The 14799-nt window shown below is 48.1% G+C and overlaps 1 protein-coding gene across 5 annotated transcripts in view; it reads left to right on the top strand.

Annotated features, from left to right (window-relative positions):
• The window catches only part of MAD1L1 (mitotic arrest deficient 1 like 1), a 1860878-nt gene that overhangs the window by 1268929 nt on the left and 577150 nt on the right, over nucleotides 1-14799 (top strand). The gene's annotated exons all lie outside the window — the stretch shown is intronic.

Raw genomic sequence — 14799 nt, 5'->3', positions numbered from 1 at the left:
GCAGGTAATGTAAGTGCATTCAAAATATCCTTTGTGTTTTTAGTATGAGGTGGGACAACAGCAGTAGGAGCAGCCTTCTTCATAGAATAGCTATAGCTTCAGCAGGAACAGTGCCACTTCACTTGAAAGGACAGGTACAGCTAGGGTTGTATCAGCACCTATGCAAGCTTCACTGCCTCGCAGAATAGGAACAGCATGCCAGTAACACAGCAAGCTTCCCTCTCTCACAGGCGGCAGTAAGCACAATCTTACATTTCCCACAAAACAGATACAGCTTGCCAGATTTTTGTCCAAGGTTTAATCTCTCACAGAGCATGTGCCTTAAGAGAGTGACACATAACTCAAAGGGTGATTTCCAGAGTTGATGCATAACTCAATTAAATGAATGCATAGGAGGATAAGTGCGAGAATTTTTGCACCATTCTCAGTTAGGTAGTATTCCACATCAGCACTGGGAAAATCCCGCTGCAGTCACTTAGAGACCTGATGTTTGTCTTGATTCTTTAGTTTTCCACATATTGAGAAATTGCAGTAATCTAGTAGGTTAGTGTTATTTGGAGCAGCCTCACCACAACCTATGCTCTAGAAAAGTACACAGGTGCCAACCTCTTCAGAAAGGTTTTGAATGTGTGCGCATCAGTATCTGTGCAGTCCCAGCCTCCGTGCTGCACCTGTTCAAAATGTTTAGGGCCACCGGTGAAGCAGTGTGTTTCAGAGCTATAAGGCTGAAGAGCTGCTGCCTGCTCCCCGCTGCTGTGACTGCGCATGTGAGCAGTGTAAAGGATTGTCTACCAGAACTGGGACCATGAAGTCATCACTCAAAGCAGGGTATGTCTGTCCGGGGATAGTGCCTTCCTTTCTAGCACTTGCATGCAATCATTGTCATGTAAGGAGTCTTATGCCTTTTGTTCACTATGTGGTGCTGACACAAAATGCATTGCTTGGGTCACTCTGTGCCTGATTTAGATCTTGGCGGTAATGGATTCCCCGCCACTTTTTTGACAGAAAACCTGTCCACTGGCCTGGCGGTCCGCCTCCCAATTTAGATGTTAGGAGTCCCCTAGACGAGAATACACCTGAGTCCCGTCGACTACCCCCAAGTTGGCGGATTGGGGTTTTTGGGGGGTGGGGGGGTTTAGCATGGGGCGAAAACTCAGCCTTTCTACCAACTCCACTTCTGTTTTTGACTGGACAGGACCTCCGTCGCTGCTGGCTGCATATGGCCCACAGTGAAAAAATGAATCCCCCACCCCCGTCACCGCACCCTAAGGGAGGAAACTCTCATTGGCTGTCTACGTTGTTGGGCCACAGCACATAAGCTTGGTCCCACTGCAGTTATATACATGTCACAGTAATTTTTTTCAATTACTATGACACTCGTATGTGGGGAGCACAGTTGCGTCTAACATGGATTGGGACACACTGGTACACAGCACATATTGCACACATACACAACTGTCATTATGGTGTCAGTATTAATTGCCAAATAAATACTGACACCACAATGACGTTACAAGCACACTTGCCTACTATGTACATGTGTGCACATTGCAAGGGGACCTGTTCCTGTAATGTCGTGCTACCTGTTGTGCATGTGCATCAGTACGTGTTTGTATGTGCAATTGTATTGGTTGGGTGAGGTGGAGGGAGGTGTAGTGGGTGACATGGTTGTGTTGTGTGTGAGTGTAGTGTCGATGGGAGCATAGCTTCAGAAGGGATGTTTGGGGTGTGACACCTCCCCCCCAATAAATGAATTCTCTAATAAGTAGTAGGGTACAGGTGCTTCCAGCCAAGTATGGCGGAGTTGCTGCCACTTTTCACCTGATTTTTACATGCACACAGAGACAAAAATATACACCCACTCCCTCTCCTCTGTTTTGAAGTTGTTAAAACTGTTGATCATTTTACAACATACCCTGACAATCTGCACTCCTCTCCCTTTCCACTTCCCCTGAAGACCCTTCATGCCTTGCTTCTCATAGAACGTATTTTACCAATATATGCCAGGATGATTGTTGGGATGTTTCAAGCTGACCGCTTCCCAATCTTGCTGGCCACGCTACTCCCATGTCAATAGTGTGTGTGTGTTATGGATGTATGGCAGTGTGTGTTTTTGAGAAGTACATGTTGTGGTGGTATAGATGTGGATATTATTGTGTATGTGGTCTGTTGTGCAGTGTGTAGCGCAAGGAGACACACATAGCTAAGGTGCATTGTTTATGACTAACCTCTATTCCACGGCCACTGCCATTGACCGATGTGCAATGGGTCCCTCGACATCCTTCCTCCGTCATTGTCCGCTGTCAGTACACAGCCTGTAAAAATGTAACATCTAAATGTGGGTGGTGGGAACCCGCCAGCCTAACAGCTGGGAAGAGCTCTCTGTTGTTGCGGTCGGCGGCTCAGACGCAATACATCTAAATATGGTGGGCTGACCGCCGTCTGCTTTATGTAGTACAAGGCCCGCTGCGGTGGCAGATTGGGGGTAATACCGTCAAGATCTAAAGCAGGCCCAGAGTGCTTAAGCGGAGGAGTGGTTATTGGCCAGCCTTCCCTTTCATCACTCAGTTGTTCTCTTATACATTACACTCTTAGGAAAATTATGCCAAGGCATAATAAAGAAATGGTATTGACCATGTAAAGCAGAGGTGTCTAGCGTAGGTCTGCATGGCCACATCCTTTCCCATTTATCACAAAATTCAGTTAACATGATCGGTGGCTGTCTAAGATATCGTTCATGGGCTGGGGTGTAGATGCAGTGACTATTCTAATATTAGGATTTGATCTCTGTGTTGAAACGGTGTCACAAACCAGGGCTCACTTGGTAAATGGCGTCACTAAAGCATGATTGACATGATTCAGCTCACAAGTCCAGAAATTCTGCTTTGTTGGCATAGAAGTAATTGCCGCAGCAGCTAAGTAGCGTCAGGGACTGAAATATCCTCACGTTTTAGTCATCCTCACTTTGCACATAGAAGGTCTAATCGACGAACTCAAGACAAACAAAAAATACCTCTCATCGAGATTTCAGCATTGAGGATTTTCCATACAGAAGAGATAAGTTCTCTGATTTTCTTCTTTACAACAGGCTTATTGACGTTGCTTAGGTTTTCTGGCAGCGGGTCCGCTCTTGGCACAGGCCGAGACAAGTCTTCCAAGTCAGTCGCTGTTTTACATTTCTCTGAAGCATTTTAAATAAGTCTTGTGAGTCAGGCAGCTTTTTTCCTTAATGTAATTTGTACGTCTTGAAAGTTGCGATATTTTTATGGAACCAGCAAAATAAGAAGATGGCATTACTACATACATCATGTCACAAAATCGCACTGGTAAGGTGTGGCCACGTTGTCAGGTCTTGGACTAGCCAATGTGGGCTCCGTTGGTGCCAGCAACAATACTGCGGGGAAGAATTACTTCTGAAAGCCTTACATGTTGAGCCCTTTAAGGAGTAGGAGAATCCAGGGCCGGGCATGACTGTTTTCCATCCAGCAATTCCCCAGTGGCTGGAGATCCTGGAGGTCTGGTTTGAAAGCCCAATGCTGATAATAGTGCCTCTGTCACTCTCCCCCTGCTCCCTGAGATTAATTGCAGCAGGCACGGGGAGACTTCAAGAGAGAGAGAAAGACACAGTGGGAGAGGGATGATAGAGAGAAAGTGATCAGAGAGGGAAGAGAGAGAGAGAGAGAGTAGAGACAGAGGGGATGTATGATGGAACAATGCATGCAGCTACCACGCATGCCTGAACAATGGGGTCAGAACGGTGACCACATTGTTTCCACTGATCCCTTTACCACGCATGCCTTAACAACGATATCTGCTAGAGACTTCTAGTTGAAGATTCCTTACCTTAGAATTTTCCCCCAGGTGTCAGACTGGATCTGAAGATTTTTCTTCGAGCAATACCCTTGCGCGTCGGTAGGTGGGGTCTGTCGACTCCGCAGCGTCGTGGTCGCTGTGATGACGTCGGGAGTAGTACATAGACACCACCCTCGCGCAGTCGGTGTCGACCCTGATACGGCACCTTCAGGCCCAAGGGGTTCGGCTGAGGGGCCTTCGGGTTCCGCGCTGATGGCTTTTGCCCCGGTCACCGAGGTCGCCTCCGGATCCAGGCGTGGATCCGCGCCGGTCGCACCATTGAGACCTTCCCCAGCGCCGGGTCGATTATCGATGCTCCAGACGTCAGTAGTGCCCACTATCGACGTCGACCCAATTCTCATCCCAGACTACTCGAGTCGGAACACCGTCGGCCGACGCCGCCATCGGCTTCGGTTGGCCCTATTCATCCGAGGTCGGATTCAGAGCCATTTTCCTATGGGCACGAATACGGGTAGGAATTGGAGGGGTCCCTGGACCCTTATGAATACCAGGATTACCCTACTATGGACTGGGCACAGGACTTGGGCGAAGCAACCGGTCTGGATACTTCTCTTGGCGCTGGCATGCTGTCTCCTCCTACCGTGGCTACGGCGGAGGGCGCTACTTATAGTATGGTGGTTAGTAGGGTGGCTGAGGTCCTTGGCCTTGAGCTACCTCCTGTGGAATTCAGGTCTAATCTCCTGACGGAGGTGCTTCAGCCTGGGGCTTCTACTTCAGAACCCCTTCTCCCATTCAATGAAGCCCTCACTGATGTCCTTTTGGATACATGGTCCAAACCCAACACGGGCTCCTGTGAACAGGACTATCGCTCGCCGCCATCGGCCCGCGCCGAACGACCCAAGAGTTCCAATCCCAAAATCCTACACCTGAGAGTCTTTTAATACAGGCTTCCTCTTCTTCTCGCGCGTTCCCTTCCGCACCCCCAGATTGGGAATCCAAAATCCTGGAACTATTTGGTAAGAAGAAGTTTTCTTCCTCCAGCCTAGCACTGCGGTCTGTGAACACCGCATGTCTTTTGGGCCGTTATTGCCACTCATTGTGGTATACAGGTGCGCAAGTCCTGCCGCAGGTACTGGAGGAGGCCCGTGCTATCGTCTCCCAAGTAATGAAAGATGGGAGAGACGTGGCAAAGTTCACTATCTGTTGTGGGCTGGATACGACCGACTCTCTGGGCAGATCGGTTGCGACGACAGTGGCCTTGCTGCGCTACGCCTGGTTACGTACTTCTGGCTTCTCAGGGGATGTCCAACAGTCACTCATGGACATGCCCTTTAATGGCACCCATCCCTTCAGAGACAAAGGGGACTCGGCCTTGGAGAGATTCAAGGATTTCCGGGCTACGGCTCGGTCCCTTGGTCTTTCCTCCGCCACACGCCCACCACAGTCCGCTTTTAGTCCCTTTTGTGGACACGGAAGGGGTGCCCTGTCACGTCCTCAACCCAGCCACCGTGCTATGCACGCTGGACAGCCTATGCATGGCCGTGGATGCGGAATCCCACGTGGCCATGGGACAGGGAACCACAGGTCTGTCCAGTCCACCTCTGCAGCCTCCAAACCTTCCTAGTTTGTCCCCTCACTCCCTCCCAGGATCTGCCATCACCTGCCTCACTGGGAACATATCACCACGGACGGGTGGATTTTGCAGATCATTCGGAAGGCCTACTCCCTCCCTTTCGAATCTGCACCACCACACATGCCACCATCCTTCCATCATCTTCCGGAGGATCATTTGGTGCTTCTCCGCCAGGAAGTCGCGACTCTCTTGGCCAAGGGAGCTATAGAAAGGGTCCCTGTGCCATAAATAGGTTGTGGTTGTTATTCCTGCTACTTTCTGATACCAAAGAAGGACAAAGGCTTACGTCCTATCCTAGATCTTCAGGACCTGAACTACTTCCTCAAGAAGGAGAAGTTCAAAATGCTCACCCTGGCTCAGGTTCTGTCTGCCTTGGACCCAGGAGACTGGATGGTAGCATTGGACTTGCAGGACGCTTATTTTCACATCCCCATCCTGCCTGCCCACAAACGTTACCTACGATTTGTGGTAGGTCACAAGCACTTTCAGTTTACCGTGCTCCCTTTCGGCCTTACCAGCGCCCCTCGGGTGTTCACGAAAGTGATGGCGGTGGTTGCAGCTCATCTGCACAGGTTAGGGGTCTCAGTCTCCCTACCTAGACGCCTGGCTGTTGAAGGCACCTTCGCCCCTGACAGTTGTCTCCCACCTTCAGACTACGGTGAACCTCCTGCACCAGCTGGGGTTCACTATAAAGGTGCCGAAGTCATACCTGACTCCCTCTCAGACGCTCCCTTTCACTGGAGCTGTTCTGGACACAGTGCTGTTTTGGGCTTATCCTCCTGAAAAGCGAGTCCAAGACATTCAGGCTATGATTCCGATCTTTCAGCCTTGGTCTTGGGTTTCGGTGAGACTGAGGCTGCTGGGCCTCATGGCCTCCTGCATCCTACTAGTAACACATGCCAGGTGGCATATGCAGGCTCTGCAGTGGGACTTGAAGTTCCAGTAGGTGCAGCATCAGGGAAATCTCTCCGACATGGTCCAGATCTTGGAGGGGACTGCGAAAGACCTGCAGTGGTGGCTTTCGAATCCCGATTGGGTCAGCGGCAGATCCCTCTCCCTTCCCCAACCAGATCTCTCTATAGTGACAGATGCGTCACTTCTGGTGTGGGGTGGCCACAGGGGAGAGGCGGAGATCAGAGGCCTCTGGTCTCTGGCGGAGTCGGACTCCACATAAATATGCTGGCGCTCTGGGCGATCAGGTTTGCGTTGAAAGTATTCCTTCCCTCTCTCAAAAGGAAGGTGATGCAGGTGTTCACGGACAACACTACCGCCATGTGGTACTCAAACAAACAAGGCGGGGTTGGGTACTGGACCCCTTTGTCAGGAGGCACTACGCCTCTGGACATGGCTGGAACATCAGGGCACTACCCTGATGGTTCAATATCTGGCGGGCTCTCAACGCCAGAGCAGACGAACTCAGCCGCCGACGCACTGTTGATCATGAATGGCGTCTCCATCTGGAGGTGGTTCAAGGTCTCTTTCTCAAGTGGTGAGAGCCTTGGTTAGATCTGTTCGCATCCGCAGAGAACGCGCAATGTCAGCTATTTTGCACGTTGGAGTTTCCAAGGCAGCACTGGCTCGGAGACGCTTTTCGTCTCGAGTGGAGCTCCGGCCTCCTTTACGCCTTCCTGCCTATCCCTCTTCTGCCCAGAGTTCACAAGAAAATCAAGTAAAACCGGGCCCAAGTTATCTTGGTGGCTCTGGACTGGGCTCGAAGAGTGTGGTATCCAGAGCTATTGAGCATGTCCATCGCTTCTCCACTCAGACTGCCTCTTCTGGTGGATCTTCTGTTGCAGCAGCAGGGGACGGTCCTCCACCCGAACCTGTCCAACCTCCGCCTTCATGCGTGGAGATTAAGCTGCAACAGTTGACGGCATTTGCCCTTCCACTTGAAGTCTGTAATGTTATCTTGGCAGCCAGGCGTCCATCAAGTAAATCTGTATACGCCTGTCGTTGGAATAAATCTGTTGACCCTCCTTTTTGCCTCTCTTTCAGAGGTTCTTCTGTTCATTCTTTCTTTAGCCCAGCAGAGCTCTGCATTGGGCACGCCTAAAGGGTATTTGTCTGCCATTTCCGCCTTTCTTAGGCTTCCTGATCAGCCCTCACGCTTTAAATCTCCTATTGTGAGTAGATTCTTAAAAGGGCTCCCCACTTATTTCCTCCCACTCCCTTCATCATGCCTCAGTGGGATCTTAATCTTGTACCTACTTACTTGATGTGTACCCCCTTTGATCCAATGCATAATTGTCCCTTGCGGCTCCTCACCTTCAAAACTGTCTTTCTCATTGCTATCACCTCTGCTCGCAGGGTGAGTGAGCTTCAGGCCCTTTCTTCAAAGCCTCCATACATGTCTGTACACCCTGAAAAAAGTAGTGTTACGCACTAGAGCTTCCTTCCTTCCTAAGGTGGTTACACCATTTCATGTAGGCCAGTCCATCACTTTGCCTACCTTCCACCCACCCCCACATCCTTCCCATGAGGAGGAGAGACTCCACCGCCTGGACCCAAAATGAGCGTTGACGTTCTACCTCAATCGTACTAAAGATTTCCGGGTGGACGATCGAGTCTTTGTTGGCTATGTGGGTGCGAAGAAAGGGAAGGCAGTGCCAAAGCGTACCATCCCTCGATGGGTGCTTCTTTGCATCAAAATGTGCTACGCTTTGGCTAAAAAGCAACCTCCTGAGGGCTTGCGGGCTCATTTTACCAGAGCAACTGCTGCGTCCACTGCATTAGCACGCGGAGTTCCTGTCCTGGGTATCTGTCAGGCAGCTACATGGGCATCCATGCACACGTTTGCTAAGCATTACTGCCTGGATAGTCAGGTCCGTTGGGACGGCTGTTGGTCGTTCGGTCCTGCAGGACTTTCTAGTGTGATCTTGGTTCGCAGCCCACCACCGAGGATGGCATTGCTTGGGTATCTATTCTAAGGTAAGGAATCTGCAACTAGAAGTCTCTATTAGATGTACAAGTTACTTACATTCGGTAACAAAATATCTGGTAGAGACATATTCTAGTTGCAGATTCCTTACCGCCCACCCGTCGGTCGACTCTGCGACGCCTGCAGAGTCGACCGACGCCACCTACCGACGAGCAAGGGTATTGCTCGAAGAAAAATCTCCGGATCCAGTCTGACACCTGGGGGAAAATTCTAAGGTAAGGAATCTGCAACTAGAATATGTCTACCAGATATTTTGTTACCAAAGGTAAGTAACTTGTACTTTTCGTTGTAAAGGCATGTGTGGAATGACATGCGTGTTTTTTGCATTGCATTCCCCCCATCTGCCCTATAAACACAACTACCATGACCCCCCACCCGCCCTACAAATAAAACTACCCGACCCCCCCATCCACTCCTAAAAACTACTCTGATACCAGCCACCCACCATGAGCCCTAACACCTACCCCGACCACCCCACCCGCCTTTAAAACAACTGACCCCCACCCCAAAATATAACTACCCCGCCCCTAAAAACAAAATTACCCCAACCCCTGCCCTAAAAATAAAACTACCCGACCCCTCACCCGCTCTAAAAATAAAACTACCAGACCCCCATCCACGTGATAAAACTACCCCTACCCCGTCACCCTCCTCAAAAATAAAACTACACGATCCTCCACCCACCCCTAAAAACTACCCTGATACCCCCACCCACCCTGAGCCCTAAAACCCACCCCAATTCCCCACCCTCCCTAAAAACAACCAATCCCCACCCCCAAAAATAAAGCTACCCCCTAAAAGCAAATTTACCGCCACCCCACCCCTAAAAACCTAACCCCCACCCGCCCTAAATAAAAAATTACCCTGACCCCCCCCGGTGCCCTAAAAACCTGACCCACCACCCCTCCCCCCCCCAACCCGCCATAAATACGAAATTACCCCTATCCTCCACCCTGGCCCCTAAAAACAAAACTACCCCCCCCACGCCCCACTTACCTGACCGCGTCCTCTCCTGATGCTGACTTGCTTTTTCTCTGCCTTAACCACGCGTGTACGTTGTCCAACACATGCTTGGTTAAGGCAGAGAAATGGGAGTCGTTGTTAACGCAAGTGTCGTTCGGCTTGCGTTAACAAAATTGTTGCGGTTCCGGCGTCGTTGTTCCAAACGATTCCCGACAGAGGACATGGGACACTAGAGAGAAACGCAATCCCAGAGGAAGAAGAAACAAAGTGAAGACAGAGGGCGTGGGAGGGTAGAGAGAAAGCAATCAGAGGGGAGAAGAGAGTAGGTGCGAGATACAACTAGAATTGATGGGTAAAAAAATTGAGAGATTGCTCAGGAAGACAGAGAGAGCAGGACTGGTTTGAGCTCTGTTGCTAGGGCTGCTTTTGATTCCCCACATCACTTTACGCAAGGTGACAAACATGTTTATGTATTTATGACCACGCTTGCCACTTTCAGCCCATCTTTATCTCCTGCTGGAAAGGAGCATGTCCTGGATGCAGGCATAAGAATCCTGCTGAAAATGTTTCCGATTTGCGTCTGAAGTTCACCCCATCTGAGAGATTCGGGATCGTAATATAGTCAGTGCTTTAAATGGGCCGGTACTCTCCGATACTGAGTACCGGCACTTTTTTATTTTGAGAGGGAGAGTACCGGCATATCTCAAGAAAAACGTAATACTTTTCATTGGAGAGTACCAGCACTTCTCAGAAACAAGCAGGTACTCTGAAAGAGAGTACCTGCACTTCTATTTTTCCATTTAAAGCACTGAATATAGTCTTAGATATGTTGTAAAGTTGCTTTTGGATGAATAAACTTTGCGCTGCAGGTTAATGATTTACCTGGAACCCTTCGTTCTCCTTGTCTTTCCACTCTGTTGGCCAGCTTAACGTTAGAAAACAGTGCTGCACCTTCAACATCCTTTAATTTGTTTGCTGTCATCACCTCAGTTGAAGTGTGACCGACGGATGTATGTTTCAGGACCACTTCAGTAGTCTATTACACATTTTCCTGTATACCCACCAGCTCTCGCACACACAGGGGAAGCTATTGGGTTTTTAAACCCTGAACACTGGAAACTCAGTTTGAGGTTGCCAGAAAAGGCTGGGCTTTGCATTGTGTGTGGTGGATGCATGGTACCCTCGTCCCACAGGTACACCGTCCACCTCTCATTCTGTTGATACATTGTTTATCTGTTTAGATAACCTTTGTGATTCATGTTCCTGCTGTAGAGAGAGATCGGAATTTCTCCTAGTGGCAGTTTTCACTTGCCACAGTGTAGTGCAGAGTGTTAATAAACCTTCTGCAAAGAACAGATCTGTATTTTATTGGAAAGCTGTCTGAGTTAGTAAAGCCAGTCTTTACCAGAGCTTTAGAGGAAATTAAATGTATGTGAGAGAGGAGGTAGGAAGGGATTAGGGGCATTTTTGCTGGGTGATAGGGAATCCAAGGAGGGGTGGGCGGCGGGGGGCACCGCGAGCGCCAAAAAATATTGTTGCACCTGGCACCACTTGGTCTAAAGCCAGCCCTGCCTTCTTATTGTATATAATACATCTGCATTTGTTTGCCATATTGTCTTGACTCATTTCTTTTGGAGAAAGGAGTGTTTACACCAAATGTACCATCATTTATAGATTCTTGAATTCCTATGGGGCAGAATTCTGAATAAATTTGTCGCTCCGTATAGGTAGGTACCCAAGGAAAGAGCTATCTGTACAGAAATATCCCTTCAAATTTACTGTCACTGGATAGCATTTTACGAATTGTCCACTGCCAAAAGGCTGCCATTGTGCAAGGTTTCTTTTTTTTCTCTAATTCATGAGTAGCTTGTTTTCAGGGGATTCTATGATGCTTGATATTCTGAAGTATTATAGAAATCAGAGCTGGAAAAAATATTAAAGCTATCCATGTTTTCCATATTACTACACTGGCCATTATTAAATGCTCGTCACCCATTATTAAATGCCCCTCCTAGGCATTTTTTAGCCATGTTCCACAGCATCCCTGATGCTGTGGAGCATGGCTAAAGATTGTAAAAAGGAAGCAGTTGGCACAGCCATGCAGAGGAGGTGGAAGCAACATGGGGGGGGGGGGGCAACATGTGGTAGTGGAGGAAGTAACGTGGAGTGAGAAAGCAACACGGGCAGACAAAACATGTTGGTGTTGTTTGGGGGCAGAAGCAAATCAGGGTGCATGAGTGTAGGGCATGAGTGAGGGAAGTAACATGGAGAGCGCAAGTGGGGAGAAGCAGCAAAGAAGATGTGGGTGGAGGAAGCAACACAGTGAGTATGGAAGGGAGGAAAGCAGACAACAGAGAGCAGAGCAGAGACCTGGTGGGAACCAACTACAGATAGACTGTGGAGCAGACAGGAGAGAAGAATATAGATGAGAAAGCAACTGTGGAAATGCACAATGGTGAGCACGATATGGAGGGCTGTAGGGAAAAGCACACAGGTGATGGAGAGCATCAAGGATTCAGCGGGAGAGAAGTATACAAGGGAGACAACTGAAAAAATGCAAACACTTTCATGGAGTGCTCAACTCAAAAGACAAAAGTAGTGTTAGAGAAACAAGCAGTGAAAGTAAAGAAGTGAGAGTGGCAGGAAGGCTAACCAGTGGTAAGCAATCGCTGTGCTCCAGGCCCCTGCAAGTCCTTGGTAAGCCCACAATATGTCTTGTACCGGGCAATAACATTCCCTCTCTATTATGCAAGACCTAAAAATACCCATCCTCAGTCTTCTTAGAATCACTGTAAAACAGTGTGTTTACAGATCAATTCTTAGAGAAAACTATAATACACCAGTCCTAATTCTACATATTAGAAATGTAGCATAGTACACAAGAGAGTCCCATAACCACGGTGGAAGGCACATGCAAGAGCTCCCTTTTATCCCCTCTTTGGCCTTCCCTTGTGCCACCTTCCTTTCTCCATGTTAGTAATAAGTTGACCCTCAACTGGCTCTATGTCCTGGCATCCTTCACTCACCTCTGACTCCAACTCAAGGTAAACCTTTCTCTGTCAGATCCGGGTGTCAGTGTTCTTCCATCCCGCGTCTGCTCTCCATCTCTACTTCCCCTGTTATCCCCTACGCTTCGTTCCCAAGCTTACTCTGCCCTAGCCTATCCCTAGCGTCCTGCTATGATTCCAGAGCAGCACATACATTGCACGTTAATGATCATATGGTAATGCTCAGCAAAACTGATTGGCACTGGTTTACAAGCATTGACACTAATTTTAGAAAGCTGAGAAATGCATGAGCTATGATTCTACGTTGCATTGAGGTTGTGTGATTGTGCATTTGCTGCAGTGATACATGACTTTGTTGATATGCCTCCTCAGTGATGTGAGTTCTTAAATTCAGCAGCAGATTCTCCTATGACGGAGAGCCATCAGGGATCCTAAGTAGTGATTGCTTTTCCTTATCGCCATCAGTAGATTTGAATGAGCAGCATAAAGAGAGTGGAGAGCTGAAGATGTGATGCATAATTTTTGCTTCATCACAAGATGGTATCTAGAAGGATGATATTAGTTGTATAGATAGATGCTTCTCTGACTTTAATTGTTTGGGCTTAATCGCAAAATGTCCTTTTCCACTCTGGTTTTCGATTTCTCCTAATGAATTGTCTTTGACAAGTTTGTGCAATTGAATTAATTGAGATTTAATGGGGCAATTACGAACAGTAAAAAAAATCCATCTGTATGAAAGTGTTGCATGCGAATAAGCCAAATTTGTCACTCTTTGGCAAGCAATGACTGGAGGGCAGAGCCTGGTGACAAGTTTTATTTTTATATATTTTTGTTACTGAATTGATTGTAAGTACCCTGCATTGTTTGACTGCTGTTATAGCATACCAATTGAATCAAATCACAATTTTTGCGGTGAAGTGATATCACTATCACAATGGGGTCTGAAAACTGCATGATGTATTTATATAAAACTACAAACTAGTTTCCTAGTAGTCCTTCTGTCTGTCTTTGTACTAACTTTAGCCGCTAGGCTAGAGTTAGCGTGTCCTTATTCATTGGCAAGATAATATTGCCTACTAAATTTATGTAGTATTTGAAGGACACTGTCTGCACAAAAGGAACCATTCTTTCTTCATCCCACCCACCAGCTTGACTAATTAGATCCTGTAACATTGCCAGAACGGAAAGAAACACTTTAAAGAACTTTGATGAGCACGTTCATCCTTAGGACATCATGGGCTAGGCATAAAAAGACACTACCACTTACCCCGCCCAAATCGGTTAGCGTAACCCCTACCTATGTGTCTGACAAGCTGACCCTCTCCTATGGCTTTGGGCACACCTGCAGCCAGGACACCACCAGACTGAGACCCTAGGTAATGAAGGGTGGGATAAAAAGTCAACAGTCGTCTCTGTCACATTGAACAAGAGCCCTGTATCCATAAGAACTGCTCTAGTCCTGCTTCAATTGAGGGAAGAGTTTCAAATACGCTTCTTTAAAAAAAAACAAAAAAAACACTACATTACGATGCAATACCTCAAGGTCAAAATACCCATGAGAAAGCCCACATCTCACTAACAGCCAGGGAAGAGATTTTGTACGAATTTGTGAAGGCAGAACATAGGACAAGAAAAGATTTGCTCCTTCAAAATTCCAGATTGTTGGCTGGGAGCCTGCAGTCCTGCAGAGACCTGAAGAGCGGTGGTGCGGCATGGACAAGGTAAATTTATTTTTATATATATATATATATATATATGTTCGATGGCATGTGTAGCTGCAGATTCACATGCTTTGCACATCCCACCATCTAGTGTTGGGCTCGGAGTGTTACAAGTTGTTTTTCTTCGAAGAAGTCTTTCGAGTCACGAGATCGAGGGACTCCTCCCCTTTCGGCTCCATTGCGCATGGGCGTCGACTCCATCTTAGATTGTTTTTTTTCCGCCATCGGGTTCGGACGTGTTCCTTTTCGCTACGTGTTTCGGGTCAGAAAGTTAGTTTGAATCTCGGAAAATTCGTCGGTATTGTTTGCGTTCGGTATCGGGTTAGTTACAACAGATCGACACCGACTTTTGAAGAGCTCCGGTGGCCCTTCGGGTTTTTTTCGATCCGCCGTCGGGGCCTGGTCGGCCCGGCCATGTGTCTCCTCAAGGCTGATGGAACGGACCCCATTCCGCTTCTGCCCAAAATGTCATAACAAGTATCCGTATACAGATCAGCACCTGGTCTGTAACTTGTGTTTGTCTCCAGTGCACAAGGAAGATACTTGTGAAGCCTGTCGAGCGTTTCGGTCGAGGAAGACATTAAGAGACCGAAGAGCGAGAAGACTGCAGATGGCGTTGGCGCCGACAGGACAAAGGCATTTGGAGGACGAAGAAGAAACCTTCTCTATCCAGGAGTCGGACTCGGACGAGCTCGATCTCGAAGAAACGCCTAAAACCATGAG

The sequence above is a fragment of the Pleurodeles waltl genome, chromosome 10, assembly GCF_031143425.1.
Source record: "Pleurodeles waltl isolate 20211129_DDA chromosome 10, aPleWal1.hap1.20221129, whole genome shotgun sequence".
In the NCBI taxonomy this organism is placed as follows: Eukaryota; Metazoa; Chordata; class Amphibia; order Caudata; family Salamandridae; genus Pleurodeles; species Pleurodeles waltl.
The sequence above is the reverse complement of the archived record's forward strand: the minus strand, read 5'-3'. Positions and strand labels throughout refer to the sequence as shown.